We start from the raw sequence: 15001 nt of genomic DNA, 5'->3' as shown, positions 1-15001 counted from the left end.
AAATAACAGCTCACTTATTGGGGGCCTTATATTGCCAAACACTAATACAAACTTTCACTGTGAATTAACTTATTCAAAACACTTTGAGGTAGATAATATTATTACTATTATTACATTATTATTATTGTCACCATCCCCATTTTACCTATGGGGAAACTGAGGCACAGAGAAGTAAAATAATTTTTCTACTTATCCTTCAAGGTAGGCTCAAGCCCTTGGTTTTTTGTAGAGGTCTGTCTGAGTGGCTCCATCCTCCCTCTAATCTTCTGAACTTCTGGAATTTCTTTTGCCTTTATCACTTGTTGGGTATTTACTGTTTTGGACCGCTGGACATCTTTCCATCTAGAGGTGAAAGATGACTTTTCTCTTGACTGACAGTTAGTTGAGTAGGCAGGTGACTTGTTTCCCAGAACAAGTATGGTGGACTCTGTGATGGGCTGCCCAGATCCCCTATCAAAAAAGGACTCATTGCCCCAGCTGCTGGAAGTGGTGTCAGTAGATTGCCTTCAGTGGTCAAACCCTCCAAGGACTGTATCAACTGCAGGGGGTCACCTTGCCCAAGACCGTGCTCCCTCTCAGAGTAGCCCACATCCACTGACTGATGGATGTGGACATGGAAAGGCCTGGCCGTCTTGGTCAGTGGTGTGCTGGAGCCAGCTCCTGCTGGCTCTTGAGACCTGACTGTGCACATCTCCAACCCCATGTTCAGTGACACGACATCCAGAACTTGAAATTAGGCATCGTGTGGTGTTTACACTGTGGAAATTGGCAGACAGTAACAAATCAGGGCTTTTGTTTTTTCAGAGCCAATATGCCAGCACACCACTTGTTCTTGGCCCGATTCAGGACTATTCTAAAGCCTCTGACAGGCTGCTCTGTCTCAGAGGTCTTCATGGGGGTGGCAAGGCTGCTGTTGGGCCTTACAACTCTACCTTTCCCTCTGCCCAGTTTGGCTCTCACCTCTCCCATATACACGTGCTGATCCCACGGGCACTCCCTGCATGCTGAACTCTCTCTGAGTTTGATTCCTGGGAACTCAACCTGCAACTCTTTTTTTTTTTTTTTTTGGTGAGTTAAGTTTTATTTGGGGCAAAATGAGGACTATAGCCAGGGAGAAAGCTTCTTAGATAGCTTTCAGGTCAGCTGTTGAAGGGCAGCAACTCCTGCAGCTCTTAATGCTGTTAAAGTTTACCTAACTTTGCAGATTGCTTAGGCACTTTATCAGGAATGCTAGGTTTTCCCAGAAGGAAGTTTAGAATATATCATACAAAAAGGTTTTGTCCCATGTCAAGATTGAAAAAGTTTTCCTTTTACAAGGTTTTAACTTTCTGGACCATTCCATCAACAGGTAAGCTCTTAATGGAGGCCTCTGGTTGGTACTAACCATCATACAAGCCACCATGAGCCCATGAACCGCCTACCCGGAGAACAATGAATTCCTGTAATATGTGCTTGTTGAATGAAGCACATTCAAATTGCCCAATTAAGGACGTTTTTCTGTAAGATTCTATCACTTATTCTTTTTTTTTTTTTTTTTTTATTTATTTATTTATTTATTTATGGCTGTGTTGAGTCTTCGTTTCTGTGCGAGGGCTTTCTCTAGTTGTGGCAAGCGGGGGCCACACTTCATCGCGGTGTGCGGACCTCTCTTGTTGCGGAGCACAGGCTCCAGACGCGCAGGCTCAGTAATTGTGGCTCACGGGCCCAGTTGCTCCGCGGCATGTGGGATCTTCCCAGACCAGGGCTCGAACCCGTGTCCCCTGCATTGGCAGGCAGACTCTCAACCACTGCGCCACCAGGGAAGCCCTATCACTTATTCTTGATCTTTCTGGTTAAAAAAGACATAGTATGTGGTAGTAGAGTGGGGTATCATTGAATATTTTGCTTCGTTGAAGACTTTTCACTATTTTTTTCTGTTTGCCTACTTGTAGAAGTGATAGCAAAAGACTCAAAAACATATATGGCCTGATCATTGGCTAATCAGAAAGAATCCTGCCTCTCATGCAAGAGAAGGGTCAGGTATCAATCCTTTGGGTGTTGAATCTTAGGATGGGTGGGGAGGGAATTCCTTGGAAAGAGACTTGGGACACTTAGGAAGCTTAGGGACAGAAGCTAGTTACCAGCTTGTATGCAACTGTTTCAATATTTCAGCAATGGGATATCCTTGCCGGTGACTCCCAGCTGAATAGCAAGCTCAGTTGTACTTTTAAGCTGTTCCATTTATGACTTTAGTATTCTACATCTCAAATGCTTTTAATTTACCTAACGAGACAAACAAATATTATTATATTGCTCTCAGTGAATATCCCAATCATCTTTACCTGGGCATATCTGTGCACATGGGGTGAGGTATACTTGGCTTACAAATTCTAGGCTATAAATAGCACCAACATTTTCTGATTAAGTTTAAAATATTTTTTGATGCAACTTTTGTTTTATTTCTTGGAAGACAGTATTGCTTTATTGAATCTGGACTTGACCATTATTTTATAAAGGAAAGCTAAGAGGAAAAAATTTTAATGAAGAGATACAATAATAAAATCTCCTTATATGTCATTTGGTATTTCACTTTGTTTTAATGCACATTTATTAAGATCATTTACTAGGTACCATAAGTGGTGTGGAGAATATAAAGATGAATAAGGCAAGCTCCCTGCCCTTCAGGGGATGCAGAGGGGCTATAATGGGGGATCCTAAAGCAGGATAATGGGAATGAATGGAAGAGTATCCAGGAGTGGTAAAAAAAAATGTAAGTCTGGAGTATAGAGTGGGAGAAAAGAAGTATTCTGGAGATAAGTCTGGAATGGTGGAGTGTTAGGATGCTTTCAGTTGTAAATGACAGAGACCAACACAAACCACCTTGAGCAAACAGGAATTTAATTGGCAGTATAACTGCAAGGTCTAGAAGGTATACATAGGTGGCCCTATGGATGTGGGGTAATAATGACGTGTCAAGGTAGGGTCATCAGCTGTAACAAATGTATCACCGTAGTGCAAGATGTTGATAGTGGGAGAGGTTGTGCGTGTTTGGGGGCAGCAGGTATCTGGGAACTCTGTACTTCTCTGCTCATTCTCTACAAAATAAAGTCTATTAAAAAAAAAAAAAGCAGCTGGGGCTTTTGAATACAGACGTGAATTTAAATATTTAAATTCAGAGGAGCAAAATGACCCCTGCTGACCAAATGGAGGCCTGAGAGCCAGCAACTGCCCAGCTGAGATCGTTCTCAGCCTTTGACTTTTCATCTCTTTTCTGGGATCGCACTGAGGATCTATGTGATATCTTAGTGATATCTTAGTGATAATGAGTAAATCTAGTCATTCTGTAAATGTGGCTTTTTAAGGCATTTGATGTGCCAGACCCTGTGCTTAATGCATGGTGGGAAAAAAATCACAAAGCATTGGCCCTGCCCTCCAACTTCATAGACTGGTATAGTTTTCCTCAAAGAATAGTCCAATAAAGAGCACTTTGAGGCACTTGCTAAAATAACAGAATTCAGGACTTTTTGTAGACTTCCAGAATGAGAATCTACGGGTGTCTGGTTGGGCCACTCAAGATGGCTGTCCTCTTGCTCTCTGTATCCCCTCTGCTCGACCAGTGCCTGCTGCACCTACACCCTGCTCACATGACTGACCTTCCCGTGCACTTGCCCCAGGCCCCAGCTGGTGATTGTTCCGATCCGAGGGGTGGCGAGGGGCGTGCCCCTCTGCTGGTTTCCCTGGTAACCCATGAGCCAACCTGACGTCAATTTCACCTATAATTGGCAATTTCCCCCCCACTCCCGGGCTGCCCCACCCCCAAGACTGGGTGCCTGACCCAAGAATTTGCATTTTTAACAAGCATTCAAGAGCCTTGACACTCAAAATGTGGCATCACCTGGGAGTTCACTAGAGGTGCAAAGGCCCCACCATAGACCTCTTGAATCATGATCTGCATTTTAACAGGATCCCCACACATTAAAGTTTGAGAAGCACTATTCTAGAAGATTCTGTTACATGCTGAAGTTTGAGACTCAGTGGCCTGGGAAGACTAATGAGTATATAGATGAATTTGGTACAGTGTGATGAGTGCATTTATAGAGGAACATGTGAGTTCCTCTGGGTATGTTTAAAGGATCAGGTTTCTCTGTCAGAGATTTCCAGGAGAGGTGTGATGCCACTTGCGTCTTAAAAAGCAAGAAGTTGGCCAGGCTAAAGGGATGGGGCAGGGGTGACAGCTCTCATCAGAGGAAACCCAGTGTCAAAAGTCCTGAGGCAAAAGAGAACACTGCATGTTTAAGGAACAAGAGATGTATCTCGAATTGCAGTATAAGTTTTCAAACAAACATTTAAACTCTAAACATCAACCAAAAGAGATATTTTAAAAAATTCAATGGTTAAAGATTCTCTTATTAATCTTTAAGGGAGTGCAGGAATTAGATTTTCGAATCTTATCATGCTGTTTCTCTGGCCTCCTTTGACAATTTTTTTGTGTGTGTCCATTTCTTCATTCATTCATTCAAACATATATACATTACACACTATGCTTTGTGCCTATTATGTGGTGGTGAGTGAAACCAAACTAGTTTCTGCCCTCAGGGAGTTTATAGGTGAGGCTGGAGTGGGAGTGGAGAAGCCAATAAAACAGGTAAATTTTTAAAATGTGTAATTATAAATTGAGAAAATGGCTAAGTGTGCTATGATGGAGAATAAAGCAGGAGACTTCAAGGAAGGTCTTCCAGCCAGACTGAGGTAGGAGATAGATGGGCCCTTGGGCTGGACAGCTGGTGTTTGTCAAGTGGAGTAAAATTGAAGCTTTATTCTCACTCCAAGGCCAAAGCTAGTGGCAGAAGCTGAGCTCTGCTAAAGTAAAGAGATAAGACGACCACTCCTGAGGTCAAGGAAAACTTCCCTGTCTGCGCATGTGCAGAAAGGCTCCTTGAGGGTCAAAAAGGGAGGGGGCGCCACCCCATAATAAGTGTGGACATACACCCACAGGTTTCTGCGGTGGGATCCATCTTAGCAAAAAGTTGCACGCAGCCCCCCCCCCCCCCCATTGGCTAGGATTCCTGGTTTTCATCCAGGCTACCCAGGTTCAATTCCTGGGCAGGGAACTAGGATCTCTCTTCAGGACCATTCACTGCTGTCTCTCCGAGATCAAGACCACCCTATACTCTTGCAACGTGGCCAAAGTCACTGTGGGGTGGGTTGGAGTGTCTCACAAAGGAGCACTCAGGTTGCCCACCAGTGCACGTACACACACACACACGTTCTGTTTTGCTGGGAATCCGAATGTGGGTTAAGACCTCCTCTCAAAACCATCCTCTTTCAACCTGCTGGCTACAACATGAAAGGGGAGTGAAAATTGATTTTCGTCGCAGCTCCAAACCTGAAATGTGAAGCAATCTCTAGGTTCTAATAGTTCTATTTTCAGAAAGAACTTCTCTCTCTAATTCTCTTAGCCAAGGGAGCTCCTAAATAACAAGTCTGGTCCCTGGCATGTTTCAAGTGAAATTTTCCAATTGCAAACATCCATCTGTGCGTTGGGAGGAGCAGTGAGGAGACTCTGCGGCACATACCATTGTTTTCAAAAAGTGTGTGATGAAAACTGTGCGTAAGAAAACAAAGAGATAAGGAGGCCAGGAGGGTGCGGTCAGGCCCTGAGTGGCGCTGGGTCCCTAAGGCAGGAAAGACGAGTCCTTGCGGCCTGGAACCTTGTGTGTCCGAGTCTCGCTTCCCGGGCTGCTGGGAGGAAGCATTTAAGTGTGGGACCGCAAGAAGCGCTTGTAAACAGAGAGCCGGGCCGGGATGGTCGGTGGCCGAACGGGCCGTGACCGTGAGGAGAGCTGGCTGCCAAAGCCGAACCCCAGCCAGAAGAAGGCTGCCGGCCCCGCAGGTGAAGGGGGAGAAGTAGCCGGCGGCCAGGTGAGCATCTGCCTGCTTCTGTGCTGCCCGACTGGCCACTGCGGGAAGGGTGTGGGGATGACAGCATTGTGAGTATCCGAGAAGCTCCCTGGGGTAGCGGTGATTTTGCTGTTTCTTCCATGCTTTGGTTTCTATTTCATCCTGGAAACTGCACAACAGTGCAGTGGATAATAGGTGAGGGGAGACTGTATGATGCGTTGTCTGTTTATTTTTATGAATCAGGTATATAAGTAGAAAACAGTTGAAATAGCTGATCCTGTTCTGTGTGTTGTTTTTAGTACCCCGCCGCCCCTCCTGGGTCCTAGAAACCAAGCCTCAGCAGAGCTTTTAACTCCCATCTAACTGGGGCTTTCAGACTACAACGATTGTTCCTTCTGTTGACCTTGTTCATTTTTAATATACAGTAAATGACACTATGTGACTGATGGCAAGCATGATTTGGTCTTCCATGAAAGGATTACTAAGCTAAAAGATCGAGATAAGGACATTTCAGACCCACTCCTCAAATAAAATGTTACTACTGAGATATACAAATGAATGACAAATTGAGACTGGTCTAGAGTTATAGCTTGCAAAGCAGGACAGATTTGAATTTACTAGGTTAAACTGAGATTGAGCTATGCTGTTGTAGACTCATTTGGAAGTTTTTTTCTTCTTGGAAAAGAGAAATACCTGGGATTTTTTCCTTTAATATTATAATTTCAGTAGTCATAGTGAATTGTGATTCGTATTCATTCATAAGATACTTTATTATAAAATACCACACGTAAATTATAATTGGCGCACCTTAAGATATAAGGCAATTTTTGTTTCATTAACTTCAAAAACAAATGCCTTAACCAAAATTGGGCTAAAAGGTCAGTAGGCATGTGTCACCTTGGTCACATAGTCTAACTTTTAGTTACTAGAAGAATATTAGATTAAGTTGCTCATAGAAAAGTGTTTTAAAGTCATGCACATCAAGGAAATAATATTAATGCCTGATGAGTTTGTCTTTCAGTGAGTATTTTCACAATGTAATGGTTCATAGCAAGAACTATAACGCCATTCTGGGTTTGAATTCCTGCTTGGTCACTTCCTATTGTGTAACCTTGGGCAGTTTATTTGCTATATTTCTTAATCTGTAGTATGGAAATAATAGCAGTACTGATTTCATAGGGTTGTTATGACGATTAAATGAGTTAATATTTTTAAAGTTCTTAGAACAGCGCATGTAGTGATTGCGATATACATGTTTGTTAATAAATACATAAAATAAAGATATACCAACGTTGAAAGTAAAATGGTGGTTGCCAGGAGCTGGGGGACGGGCGAAATGGAGAGTTGTTAAATGGGTATAGAGTTTCCATTTTGCAAGATGAAGCGTTCTAGAGATTAGTCGCACAACAATGTGAATGTACTTAATAGTTCGGAACTGTACACTTAAAAATAGTTAAGATAGTAAATTTTATATATTGTACTTTTCCCCACAATTAAATCTTTTTAAAATACCAATGTTAGCAAAGTCATATACTATCATCCCTTGGTATACAAGGGGAATTTGTTCCAAGACCCCCCACAGATACCAAAATTCAAGAATGCTCAAGTCCCTTATAAAATGGCGTAGTGCTTGCATATAACCTCTGCTACGCACATCCTCTGGTATAATTTAAATCATCTCTAGATTACTTATAATACCTCATATAATGTAAATTCTATGTAAAGAATTGTAAATTCAATGTAAATGATATGTAAATAGTTGCCCAGTGCCCAGCAAAATTCAAGTTTTGCTTTTTGGAGCTTTCTGGAGTTTTTTTCCCCCAAATATTTTCAGTCTGTGGTTGGTTAAATTTGCGGATGTGGAACCCAAGGGTACGGAGGACCGAGTGTGTTCAGAATCTTTATTAGCACGCAGCAGCCCCATCCTTAGTTGTCTTTGCCATTGTGAAAATGCAACTTCTGGCAGTCATCAGTAAGATTCACTTATTTGGTAAAGTCATGAAATTAAGACATCATAAAGAGCACAAACAAATGATAAGAAACAACATCTAATACCCTATGGCAGGCACAGTTCTGAAAATGCCCCTCCACCAAGATTGCATACCCTAATCCCCGGAACCTGTAAATATGATGCAATATCACTCCCTTGATCATGTTTCTTTATATGGCACAGTTGAATTTAAAATGGGGAAATTAGCTGGTGGGCCAAATCTAATCAAAGGGGCCTGTAAAAGAGGAGAGCATTCTCTGGCTGGGGAAATCAGAGAGATCTGAAGCCTGAGAAGGACTAAACATGCTGTTGCTGTTTCGAAGATGGAGGTGACACTTGAGAAGGAATGGGGACAGCCTTGAGAAATGCGGGAGCCCTAGAATTGCTGAGCATGACCCAGTGTGGAAACTGGAACCTCAGACCGAGGGCCAACAAACTGAATGAGCTCAGAACTGGATTCTTTACCAGAACCTTTAGTTCTGGTAAAGGCAGCCTAGCCAATGCCTTGATTTCAGCCTTGTGAAAGAGAGCCTGAGCAGAGAACCCAGCCAACCCCACCCAAACTCTGACTTTCAGAATTGTGAAGAAATGGGTGTTGTTTTAAGGTACTAAGCTTGTGGGAATTTGTTACACGGCAAAAGAAAACTAATAAGACAGGAACAGACTACCCATACAAGAGAAAACTAATTGGCTAATAGTCATATGAAAATGCATTCTCTTTCCATTAATCAAAGAAATGAAATTGAAACAACAGCAAGGGACCATTTTTCCAGCTCTCAAATTTACATAGGTTTTTAAAAATTCTAATTCTCCACATCAGGTAGTGTGTAGTGGAGCAGACACTCTCAGATGCTGTGAGGGGTGCGCAGATGTTAAACCTTTCTGAAAAACTCATTGGCTGAATGTACGAAAAGTCTCACTAAATGTGTCCACTCCTCGATCCAGTAGTTCCACTCCTAGCAGTCTGTCCAAAGGAACTTATGAGAAATATTTTAAAAGTTAATGTTCACAAGTGCTTAATATGGCTTTGGTTAGAAAAGTCAGATATTGGCAATAGTCTAAATGCCCAACAAGAGGGGAACAGTTTAAATAAATTATGCTCTCATCAAAAGACATGGTGTTATACAGATTTGTAAAAGGATGTTTATGAAGAGTTTTAACAGGGTAGAAAGGTATTTATCAATTTTTGCTAAATGGGGGGAGATAGGCTAGAGAACTGTATATGCAGTCAACTCTCAACTATGTTTAAAAAAACAGAAAGATCTACCTACATAAGGAAAGGGACTGAAAGGGCCAAAATGGGGCAGTGCTTTTTTCTCATTGGAGGATGAATAGGCATTGTTTATTTTCCCTTTTATACTTTCTGTATTTTCAAAATGTTTAACAATAAGTATATAGTAATTGTTTATAACCATAATAGTCAATAAACATTATTTTAAAAGCTGTTAAAACTCTATGTTGTGGAGAATACAATGAATCTAAGACATTGTCCAGTCAAATAATGGAGAATATAAAAATCCATAAATAACATATGGCAGGAAGTGATGTTTTAAAGAAAGACTAGAAGATAGGATATGACCAATATGGTTGGAAAGATTGAAGTAAAGTTGGGTAACTTATTTCTCGATAAGGGTAATCAGTGAAAGCTTTACGGTGGAAGGATGGCTGAATATCATACTGAAATGATAGAAAAAGGAAGCTCACGGTTGAACTTTCATTGTCTTTGTTTTCTCATAGATTGATGCATTTTAGGCTTTGGGCTATGGACTCAGGTTAATTATATAAGTGGAAAACAAAGAACTGTGATGGATATATGACCATTAGCAAAAAAACAAAAAAAAAGAAAAAGAAAAAGCCCTCTGCACGTTATTACTAGGAAAACCAAACTGGATGTAGGCCGGTAACATCTGCATTAAAAAACATCCAAAGCTAATATTTGTTGAATAGTTATCAGATACTTAATATACTCTATTCCAGTTTAATCATGTGTGCAGCCTTCCCATAATACTTGAAGTCACATCATACATTTACAAATTTAAGAAACAGGCAGGTAGAGGGGTACTACTTTAATTACTGGTTTCAGAAGAGCTGATTTTAATAGAAACCTGAAAAGGTTAGACCATTTGGGCAGAATTTTTAGGATTCTCCATCTCTAGACAGTTTGCAGGAGCCCCAGACCACTGCTACTCCTTCTTTTTTTCCTACTAGCTCCCTTTTCTATTTTCACTTTACACTCTCCTCCAGCACCTGTAGAAAAGTATGGAAAGTGTCTATTGCTCCACTGGCTGTTAGCCAAATGCTGATTTTCTTCATGGGGAGTGTTAACCCTTCAAAAGAAACCCTGTGGAGGGATATCTAGCAAGGAATTGCTTTTTTTCTTTTTCCTTTTTCTTTTAGGGTGGATTTTATATATGGTTCATAAGTAGCGGAACTGTATGCTAGCTTGGAGTTTCTGGTGCAAGCTAATGCAGAGAATTGAGTAATGAGTGAGAGTGTGGTAAGAATAACCACCAGTAGTAAATTCCGTGCATTGTGTTTGCTCTGTTTCATTGGCTACTGTAGGTATTACCAGACAGCAATAACAAGCCCACATAGTTCACCTTCATATTGACAGTAAGGTATGAAGTTTATTTGGTCCATGAGGGTAATTAATGTTAATGGCAACATGAATTATGAGCAAAAACCAAAGTCAAAATATAGAGGCCATTGTATTGAGATGTCAGGCATGCTATTTTCATTAACATTTGGTTGTTTTTCATACACTCTTTTTTTTTAAAATAAATTTATTTATTTATTTATTTATTTATTTATTTTTGTCTGTGTTGGGTCTTCGTTTCTGTGCAAGGGCTTTCTCTAGTTGCGGCGAGCGGGGGCCACTCTTTTTTTTTTTTTTTTTTTTAAATTATTTATTTATTTATTTATTTATTCATTCTTGGCTGTGTTGGGTCTTCGTTTCTGTGCGAGGGCTTTCTCCAGTTGTGGCAAGCGGGGGCCACTCTTCATCGCAGTGCGCAGGCCTCTCACTATCGTGGCCTCTCTTGTTGCGGAGCACAGGCTCCAGACGCGCAGGCTCAGTAGTTGTGGCTCACGGGCCCAGTTGCTCCACGGCATGTGGGATCTTCCTGGACCAGGGCTCGAACCCACATCCCCTGCATCGGCAGGCAGATTCTCAACCACTGCGCCACCAGGGAAGCCCAAGGGCCACTCTTCATCGCGGTGCGCAGGCCTCTCATTATCGCGGCCTCTCTTGTTGCGGAGCACAGGCTCCAGACGCGCAGGCTCAGTAGTTGTGGCTCACGGGCCTAGCTGCTCCGCGGCATGTGGGATCTTCCCAGCCCAGGGCTCGAACCCGTGTCCCCTGCATTGGCAGGCAGATTCTCAACCACTGCGCCACCAGGGAAGCCCCATACACTCTTTAACTGTCAATTTGAGTTATGTGTTTTAAATTGGATTCCCCGATTTTATGCCACATTTATGAGTATGGGAGAGATTTATTTGTCTAGTTACCGTGATTAGTGTAACCAATTTATAATTCAGTACAAACTGCAGCTGCCCTGTTCTGCATTATCCAGTTTACTTGTGGACATTTATCTAACTGGGAAATTGCTAAATGTCCATTTTACCTTGTAGTCTATAGATGTGATTATAAATGTAGATTTTCATAGAACAAGGAACATATATTATAGGTTAGAAGTAACCAGCAGTTTTTATGCTCCAGGAAATTAGCTAATTGATCTTTTCCCATGAACTTTTCCAGAACAACTTCTCTTCCACCCTCAGAGATTCATTGGTTTGTTAATTAAACAAGTAAGAATTGAGCACTTATTTTGTGCCATGGCACATACCTCTTGTACTTGGAACCAGCAATACAATCTTGAAGAAAACAGGCACAATCCTTGCCTTCATGAAGGTTACAGTCTAGTGGGGGAGACACACAACTAAGCAGGCTATTTTTACGCAGAGTGAAAAGCATTATAATTGAGGAAATCAGTGTGCTATGTGAACACACAAGAGGGATGTTCAAAATGGACGTGGGAGGTCAGGGAAGAAGTGATACCTCAGCAAAGACCTGAAGGCTGAACGAGAGTTAGCCAAGTTGTGTGCCTGTGTGTTTTGGGGTGCGGGGTAGAGACGATGGAGATTTAAGAGGTAAGCCCAGGAAAGTAAGTGGACTTGAGCTCTTATAGGCAATGTTAAGGAGTATATGATTTATCCAGAAGATAACAGGGTTTTAATTTTAGAAAGCCCTCTCTGACTGCAGTGTGGTGAATGGATTAGTGGAGGGAAAGACTGAAGGGAGGAAACTGGATGGTGGGGTCTGAACTAAGGCCATAAAGAAGGAGAGCAATGGATAAATTTGGCAGATCTCGTAGCGGTAGAATTAGCATGACTTGCTGATTTGGAGTGATTTGTGGGGGAGGGAGCCAGCAGGGTCAAGGATGATGATATCCTTCATTATATGGAGAATGCCAGGAGGAGGGGCAGGCTGAGGGTAAGATGAGGAGTTTGGTTTTGTGCATGTTAGGAGTTAGGGGATGTCTGAAAGGCAGCTGCGTGTGGGTCTAGAGCTCAGGATAATGTTTCTCATCTGTCACATGGACTGCTGCCAAAGCCATGGGGATGGAGAAGATCACCCAGGTGGAAGAGGAACTAAATAAGAGGGTTATGGGGAAAACAGAGGAACACCTACATTATGATGTGGGCATAGGAAGGGGGCTCATACAGGGGACCAGAAGGAACATCCAGAGATAAAGGAGAAATACCGGAAGAGACTACATCATTGCTTTCATGAGAGCAATGCAAAGAGTGGGTGTTGAGTAGGTCAGATCCTGCTGAGAGGTCAGTCAGATGTGGAGTGAAAAACCTCCTGGGTTTAGCCAAAAGGAAAGTGTTGGTGACCTCTGCCTGTGCAGTTTCACCTGGGGCAGAATCAGTGCTTCTGCAGGGAGGAATGAATGGGTGAGAAGTGGAGTCAGAAAGCATAAAAAAAAAAATTTCTTTAAGAAACTTGGAAGAGGAAAGGAGGAGGGACAGAGTATCCTACCTGTACAGGAACTTGGGAGACAAGGGAGTATTTTACTTATTTGTTTTTTCTTCTTTGAGAAGAGACATTCCTTTTGCATCACCCTGAATCTTGCACTACTGAATCCTTCCACTCTAAGACTACCAGAAAGCCCGATGTGCAGCAACTCATTTTGCTTGAACAGTGCAGGAGGAACCCTTGAGTTAATTAAAACCTTATCTCAGAGCTTCCTAAACTGATTGCTGTCACCACTCTCTCCACCAGTTTGTTGGTTTATAATGGGACGAGATCAAAGAGACTGTGGTGACCCTTTCCCTGGTACCGTATGGATGACCCCAGATGACCCCTGTTGGCATCCTGTACCCTGCCTTTGAGTTCACAAAGCACTACGTTATGTCATTTGATTTACATTCCAAAACAACCTTTGGAGAAGGTAGGACAGGGATCCTTATTTGACCTGCATTGAAATAACTAGAATTCAGGTTCAAATGACTTGCCTGGAATCACACATCTAGTAGTAGTGCATGGGCAGTTCAGGCCTTCTAATTCCAGATCTTGTGGTCCAAAAGTAATTACCCTTCACTGAGAGGTTAGATATGATGTTTATATTTTCACTGTAGTATGGTCATATAAAACTTAGGCATATCATATTTTAGTACACTTAAGAAACAAGACTGAAGATTGTGGGTCAACTTTGTTATTTTGCTTGAATCCCATATACATTGATATTTGTCCCCTATCCACCCGCTGTCCCCCAAAAAAGTTAAGTTGGTTTTAGAAGGAGGCAGTTTATTTGGACATGCCTTAATAGTCAAAGCATGTTTGAATTATCTATAGTCACATCTAATTTGAAAATATTCCTTTTAATTCTTTTGACAGAAACACTTATTTGCAGGTTTTTTTTTTTTTAAGCAAACATTTTTACAAGTGTTTCTATTTATTGGCTAAATGAAAAATGATGTCTTCTGGAAACATTAGTAAAAGGTTTGGGCAATTAGGACTATGTAAACATTTGCAAAAGCACTTGTTTGGCCTAAATGGAGTCACAGTTATTATACCCTTGCAGACATTCCAAGCAATATGTCCAAGGTCACTGAGAGAATTGAGGTTAGCTATTTAGTTAGAGAACAGCCTTTTATTCTGTTTGTTCAGACACCTATCATCCACTATTCCCTTAGAGAATTTACAATGACACAGAAATAGTACAGAGGTGATTTTTTTTTTTTTTGTAAATTAAGTACAAACTATTTCCCTGGATATTTAGCAATTAACTTTCTGAGTTGTGGGATTAACAAACAGAAAGATTTAAAAAATAAATATTAAAGTTGCTGAAGTTTGACATTAAAATTCAAAGCACCTTGTATGTAAAATTCTAGCTGTATTATCTCAGGGTAATTAGTTTGCTGTTAATTGTTATACAGGACAGTATGTGCATTTTAGAGGTTTGTTTCCACTCACTTACTAGCCATATTACCTTGGACAAAGTACTGCATTTCTTTAAATCTCAATTTCCTTATCTGTAAAGTGGTAATAATAATAGCAGCTCTCCGATAAGGTTGTTGTGAGGATTTAACAACATAATGAAGATAAAGGGCTTCACATAATGACCTTAGGAAGTGCTCAATAAATGTTAGTGATGACTCTTAAATCTTTGTCTTGGTGTAGGAGTTGTAAGAACTCTATTTTGTTTTTAAACGTTTCATTAAATACACCATTCCACATTTAACATATGTCCATCCATGTTGAAGGAGTCCTCTATAGGGCATTTTTGAAGGGTTTAGTATAACAGTAGTTGTCTCTGATGCTGGGCAACTATTTGAGTCCCAGCTACCATAAGCCTATCATCCTAATGTCAGATCAAAACAGTCACAGAAATAAGACCAATCAGAGCTCCAGAATTCAACTTCAGAATGTTTACACGTTGCCGACTTGTTTTGTAAAAATCCATTTAGTACCAATGATAATAGTCCACAATAAAAGAAATTTAAACCCAGATTTGTGGATGAAAATGTAGTTCTTACTGTTCTTCCTCTTCATACTTTGTAAACTTTTCCTTTGTCCTGTATGACGGGCAGAGAGTTTTCTGGCCTTCATGTAGTACATAGTAA

At 41.2% G+C, this 15001-nt stretch overlaps 1 protein-coding gene across 6 annotated transcripts in view; it reads left to right on the top strand.

The window, feature by feature from the left end:
• Positions 1-5731: 5731 nt before the first annotated feature.
• Positions 5732-15001, top strand: part of PLEKHM3 (pleckstrin homology domain containing M3) — a 189802-nt gene continuing 180532 nt past the window's right edge. For 3 of the 6 annotated variants that reach the window (XM_036850935.1, XM_036850940.1, XM_036850941.1), the window contains exon 1: positions 5732-5901. The gene's annotated coding sequence lies outside the window, so the exon portion shown is untranslated. Of the gene's footprint in view, positions 5970-15001 lie in introns of all 6 variants that reach the window. The other 3 variants (XM_036850939.1, XM_036850936.1, XM_036850938.1) reach the window with 3 other exon arrangements.

The sequence above is a fragment of the Balaenoptera musculus genome, chromosome 4 (genome assembly GCF_009873245.2).
Source record: "Balaenoptera musculus isolate JJ_BM4_2016_0621 chromosome 4, mBalMus1.pri.v3, whole genome shotgun sequence".
In the NCBI taxonomy this organism is placed as follows: Eukaryota; Metazoa; Chordata; class Mammalia; order Artiodactyla; family Balaenopteridae; genus Balaenoptera; species Balaenoptera musculus.
This window is presented reverse-complemented; position numbering and strand designations above follow the sequence as displayed.